Below are 6,771 nucleotides of genomic sequence, written 5' to 3' on the forward strand. Positions count from 1 at the left end.
AAGCAACTCCCTCTTGATGGGTAGATGTATGCTGCCCGGTTCAGATCCCGTAATCGGTAGGATGCGAGTTCGGTCCTTTCTAATTAATTCTGCTAGGTTCTCCATTTTTTGTTGAATGGATTTTTGAGGCTGTAGCCTTGTGTATACCCATTCCAGTACCTTGACCTTCTCCCCCTTTTTCTTTTGGTGTTGAGTTAATGCGCCGATGAGCTGGGATGGGCTGTTTAAGATAGTGGGGTCTACCAGTAGCCGGGGATCTCGGCGGTCAACTCATCACTGGGTAACGTAGTCTGCATTTCAGGACAGGGTTGATCATTGTTCCTCTGATAAGTGCACCGGGTAAGCAGGATCAACCCCCTGGAGTAAGGGTTGGAGGACATCCAATTCATCATTGGCAATTCCTACCACAGGGCGAAGCCATTGTAGGACTCCAAGCAATTTCTGTGCGTCATGTAAGGTACAGACATCAAGCTGTATCTGTAATTTCTGTGGTTGTGTTTGTGAGTCTGTTATCAGCCACCCAAGGTATTTCCACAGTGCCGAAGATTGAACCTTTTCAGGAGCAATAACAAGGCCTTCCTTTTGAAGAGCGTGAGTCAAAAAGGAACATTGCTGGTCAGAGAAAGGGCATTCTTGAGCAATCAGAATGTCATCCATATAATGATATATAATTCAGTAGGCCAGGCAATTCTGACGGGTAGTAAGGCATTGCTTACAAACAGTTGACAGAGAGTTGGACTGTTCTTCATTCCCTGTGGCAATACTGTCCACTCGAATCGCTGAGCCGGTGCTTCACGATTAATCAATGGGAGGGTGAAGGCAAAGCGCTGTGTATCCTCTGGATGCAGTTGGATGGTAAAGAAGCAGTCTTTCAGATCAACAATGAGTAGATGCCAGTGTTCAGGCAGCATAGATGGATTGGGCAGCCCGGGCTGGAGGGCTCCCATGGGCTGCATCTGCACATTTACCGCACGCAGATCATGGAGGAGGCGAAATTTCCCTGACTTTTTCCGGACAACGAATATGGGTGTATTCCACGGGCTAATGGACAATCGTAAATATCCCTGAGACAGCTGTTCCTCAATTAGTTGATGCGCTGCTGAAAGGCTTTCTTTTTTCAACGGCCACTGCTCGATCCAAACCGGGGTGTCTGATAACCACTTCAACAGGATTGGGAAAGCTCTAGAAGCAGTGACTGTCGCTAAAAAGGATCACTGGTTGTCAGGATGACACTAATCTGGTCCAGCACATCACGGCCAATTAGGCCATAAACTCCTTGAGGCAGAGGCATAACTGTTACATATGTATTCGCGACTCTCCCATCTATGATCACTCGAATGTGTTCTCTGCTGCGTATCACTGATGAGTGTCCCCCAAACTCCTTTGACTCCACGAGCCATAGGTTCCAAAGGCTAGTTGGGTGGCCAATGGTTATTGTCCACAATGGTGAGGTCGGCTCCAGTATCCAATAATACAGTAAGGCAAATCTGTGTCCCATTCGAGCAGAAGGTAACATCAATCACCGGATGGCGATTCATTGCCATAGTTAACAGAGCCAAATCTCCTGTGGATCCAAAGCCAGCGGCTCACCTGGTAGCCGCGGAGATGGCTTCCATCTCTTTGGTCAGTTGGGGCAGAGGCACTAATTGAGCAATTTTACTGGAATATGAATTGGGGGAAACAAAGTCTGCACCATTATGCATATAGTCCCGGTAAAATCAGCATCAATAATTCCTGGCAGAATAAACAGTCCTTTAATGCTTCTTGATGATCGCCCAACTAGTAAAGGACCTTGTGGCTGTCCATTAATTAATATTGGGCCCTTAACCTTAGTCGCAATCCTTTGCGGCCGTTGATCGATCAGTGTAACACCTATTGCTGTCGCCAGGTCCAAGCCGAGGCTCCCTCTTGTGGCTGGCTGGAGAGCACTCGCAGGAACGGATTGTTGTTGGCGGGGGCTGGGACTTGTTGTTGAGGCAGTTTTGGGCTGTTGCCTAGCTGTGCAGGGGCCACCACTGTTGTCGTTGCACGGTGGCCCATCGCGCTCGTTCGGGCGTTTCCCGATCACCCACATGCAGCGGCACTGTGGTTGTGCGAGTGGCAGTTCTCGCACCAGACTTGTCAAACACGGCATTCTCGCCGTAAGTGTCCTTCTTGCCCGCATCGAAAACACTTGGGACGGCGCCGCGTCGGTGGTCGCTGTTGCTTCTCAGATGGACGTAATGGGGCTAGGGCTGCAAAGGCTTGGTGCTGGGCCTGGATCAGGTCCCTCCCTAACTCCCTAACTGCCTCTACCAACATAGCCTGGGGGCCTACAGGCACCCTGCTCATACACTCCAGCATCTGCTCTATCGTAGCATCCCCAGGCAGTGTTGGTATAATAGACTTTGTTTCTGGATTAGTATTTTCTAAAATGCATCGCCTGAGAAGCGCAGGTTTCATCCACTCTTGAACCTCTGCCTGTTCTATAGCTGCAGTTACCCGATCAATGAATTGCGCAAAGGTTTCATCCCGTCCCTGTTTTATTGCCATATAAGACGGAGATGAGGGGGCTGTTTTAACTGCGGCTATGGCTAGCCTTTCTGTCCGCATGGCCTCCAGGCAGACATCTGGGCCTTGCCGCATTTGAGCGTCTATGGTAATATATCGCCCAGCTCCCATAAGCTGTTCCACGGTTACCCCAAATAGTGGGTCATCCTGATGTCTGGGCTGTTGAGCTGCTATTTCACAGAATCGTTGTCAGTGGGCCTGCCATAGCAACAACTGAGATTGGGTCATAATCATTTTCATAACAACCTTAATATCTTCCTGACACAAAAGGGTGCCCCCCATATGTAATTTAATAACTGCTTCGTGGGTTCACCATGTAACCCAGACTCATTAACAGTACTACGCAACTGCGACAGCATCTTCCAATTCAATGGACTATGGCTGCCATAAACGGCTCCATCTTCAGCCGACTCGAATCGAACTGGAAATCCCAGATTCTCAGACAGGGTACCAACAACGTCATATTGCTTATCCTCTGCCGCCTGGCGCATGATCTCCTGCCAGTCAACATGGCATACCTGCCCCTGTACTTTCGTTATACCTGACTGCATTGGGCGGCCATCATCCCTCTTGGGGCGGTCATCTTCCCTCTCCCCCCCTGCCTCCGAGGTCGGAGGGAATGGGGGGGGGCATGACTGTGGGGGCACTGGGGGGGAACTGGCTTCCAGACTTCCCCTACTCATGTTAACTGGAACCGGTACTCCTGTTGATGGTACAGGAATACGATCACTGTCAAAAAGCATAGATCCGGATGTGCCACTTTCTGGGGTAACGGTGGAACTTTCCCCCCCCAACTTTGTTGTTGCCATGGCTGCAAGGTTCTTTTCAAGCTCATACCGCTTAACATTATTCACCACCTCCCACCACAGTTTCATCAATTTCCTTGCAGCTTTATCCTCATCAATTACCATATCCCATAAAACATCGCCTAATCTTCTCCACTCCTCGACATCAAAAAGAGAATTAGGATCTTGAAAGCATCCTTTGACCCATCCTAATGCTACTAAACCCACGAGTGATTTTACACAATCTACTCCCCGCTTTTCTAAAAAGCGCTGTAATAAATCTAGGGCTACCTCCTGTTCCATATTGCTGGCCCTGTGCCCCCTGATTCAGGCACAGTACCTGTTCCTGCCGACCCTGTTCCCCCTAATTCAGGCATCGTGTGCCCCCTAATTCAGGCACAGTACCTGTTCTTTTCGATGCCCCCTCATTAAGGCACGAGTTGCAGCTTTTGCCAGTAGCCCTCGCAGACGGCGAACACCTATGTTGGTTCAGGTCCTCGGAACGACACATCGGAGATCCAATGTTCGATCGTTCTTGACCCCCCAGATGCTGCTGTATCCGGTGCTTATCTGTGTCCACTGCTCTGTCCTTTTATCCTTCTATTCTGGTCCCTGTTCTGGCACCATCTTGCGAGCAGCGGAGGAACAATGCCGAGACAAACTCAATATGAGTGATAAAGCATCATTCCACTTTATTGGTCCAGGATACATATATTTATACAGACAACGATAATTATTATGCCTACTAGTCACTAGCTGATTGGCTTAAGCTCTAAAAGTCGTATTCGCATGGTCCACTTACTTGAGGTTAGCTAACAGCACAAGCTTCTCATAACACTAAGTTTCTCAGGTCACTATTTCTAATTCCTCTTGACTCGTTTTCGATACACAGCGATACACAAGGCCGAAGTGTCCTTGAAATTCTTCATGTATCAGCAGCTGCGAGCAGCTGCAGGCAAACCCTAGTGAGGCCCAGCATCAGCCCCTAGAACAGGCTCTGATCATACAAATGCTCGGTGGACTCATGACCCTTGTCTCTGTGCCATTCTCCAACAGTTGCTAGCACCTCACTAGTATATATCTGGTCAGGAACACTTCGGTGTTCACATCTGTACTTTCTGGTCTTGATACGGGACATTGTATTTTTCGTATTCTTTAATTTGTTTCTGTGCTTCTGAATCTTGTAACTTTGTAACTCTGGTAACACGGGAAACAATGAAACACTGTTGAAATACTGTTGAGGTTTTATGCATAAATGAGTGAATGAGACGTGTAGTTATGCACGAAGCGAGTGTGGAGCTTTGATCCGCGGTTCTGTTATCCCGCGAGGGGTGCAGCTGGAGATAAGCGAAGAGAAAGAATGGAAAAAAAAAAAAAAAGGCAAAAAAAGAAATGTATACGGTCGGTTTACTATGGCATTTAAATTTTCAAACCTGTTTAAAGAAGGGAGATCGAGTAAGAGTTCTATACCAAGAAACACTCCCTTCGGTTGGCTTTTAGCTCATTGGAAAGAGATGTATGATGAATTAAGCAAAAGTCAACTTACTGAATTTTGTAATCATGAATGTTCATTTAATAAATTAGAAGACGGAGAAATGTGGCCCCTGAATGGGACCGTAAGTTATAATACTATATTGCAATTAATGTTATTTTGTAAAAGGGAAGAAAAATGGGATGAGGTTCCATATGTAGATGTTCTTTTATCTGCGAGAAAAAACGGAGTGGCAAAAAGAATGTGGACTGATTAATCAAGTGATGTCTCTTATGGTAAAGGATAAAAAGGTTCAGGAACGTTGCCCGTCATGTACTTCCACGAAAATGTGCTTTAAACATTTGGCACTGAAGGGAAGGGGACATACAGAAACAGGTCCTGAATTAGATATTGCTCCTACTGCCCCAATAATTCTTGCAGTTCCCATATACCCCCCCCCCCCCCCCCCCCATTCCACTGCCTTTCTCTGAATGTGGACCTGACTCCAGACCTAGGCATCCGACTGGGAAATCAGCCCCGGGTGCTGATTTAAGAGAAGGGCACACACTACAATTTTGCAATTGTTTTTACAGATCTCAAGAGGTCCTTTAAGGGGAGGAATACAAGGGGGAAGAGGAGGATTGACTGACAGAACCCTTCTCGGAATAAATCAGTGTGCCTTTTGTAAGAAGGAGGGGCACTGGAAAAAGGATTGTCCAAGGAAATTAAATGGTCAGCAAACAGCAGCTAATGTGATGATTCTAGGAGAGTATGCAGATTTACGGGGACCGGAGGTGAACCCAGCTGAGCCTCTGGTTACAGTTAAGCTGGGAGAGAAGGAGGTTACATTTTTGGTGGACACTGGAGCAACGTTCTCAGTTCTGAACAAACAGAAGGGGATGATAGGATCTAAAACGGTAAATATTGTGGGAGCCACAGGAAAGGAGGAAAACCAGCCATTCTTACAACCGTTGAATTTAAAATTTGGAACTAAAATCATAACACATGAATTTCTTTACGTTCCAGAATGTCCGGTACCCTTAATGGGAAGAGATTTGCTATCCAAATTAAATGCCCAGATAGTTTTTGAAAATGAAGAATTATTGTTAAAAATACCAGAATCAAAAACAGGGGAAATTTTGATGATACAGGAAAAAACAAAGATACAAGAAATCCCCCCAGAAGTGAGTTATGCAGTAGTCCCCATGGTATGGGAAACTGATGTCCCTGGAAAATCAAAATTGGCACAACCAGTGAAAATTGAATTATAGGAAGGAGCAAATCCAGTTAGGATCAAACAATACCCAATTAAACCTGAGGCAAAACAGGGAATTAAAAAGCTGATTGACAAATACTTGAAATATAAGATTTTAGAAGAATGTGAGTCAGAATATAATACCCCTATTTTACCAGTCCGAAAGCCCACAAGTGAGTACAGATTAGTACAGGATTTGAGAGCTATAAATCAAATTGTAAAAGACATTCACCCAGTAGTGGCAAATCCATATACCTTACTGACAGCTCTTAAAGAAAAATATCAGTGGTTTACAGTGCTTGATTTGAAAGATGCTTTCTTTTGCATACCCCTGGAACAGGAAAGTTGTAAGCTGTTTGCTTTTGAGTGGGAAAACCCACAAACAGGGTGCAAAGTACAGTTAACCTGGACATGACTACCCCAAGGATTTAAGAACAGCCTAACAATCTTCGGCAGCCATCTAGCCAAAGAACTAGAGGTATGGACAAATGAAAAGAGAGTGACTCCGTGACCAGAACATCTACACTTACAATATGTGGATGGCATCTTAATAGGTACAGAAGAAAAGACAGCCTGTATATAGGTAAACATTGAACTTTTAAATTTTTGGGGGGACTTAATGGGTATAAGGTGTCTAAGAAGAAAGCCCAAATAGCAAGCCAAACAGTGATATATTTAGGCTTTGAGATTTCAAAGGGGCAAAGAAGATT

Source organism: Tyto alba, unplaced genomic scaffold (genome assembly GCF_018691265.1).
Source record: "Tyto alba isolate M040663 unplaced genomic scaffold, T.alba_DEE_v4.0 Super-Scaffold_200000146, whole genome shotgun sequence".
Taxonomy (NCBI): domain Eukaryota; kingdom Metazoa; phylum Chordata; class Aves; order Strigiformes; family Tytonidae; genus Tyto; species Tyto alba.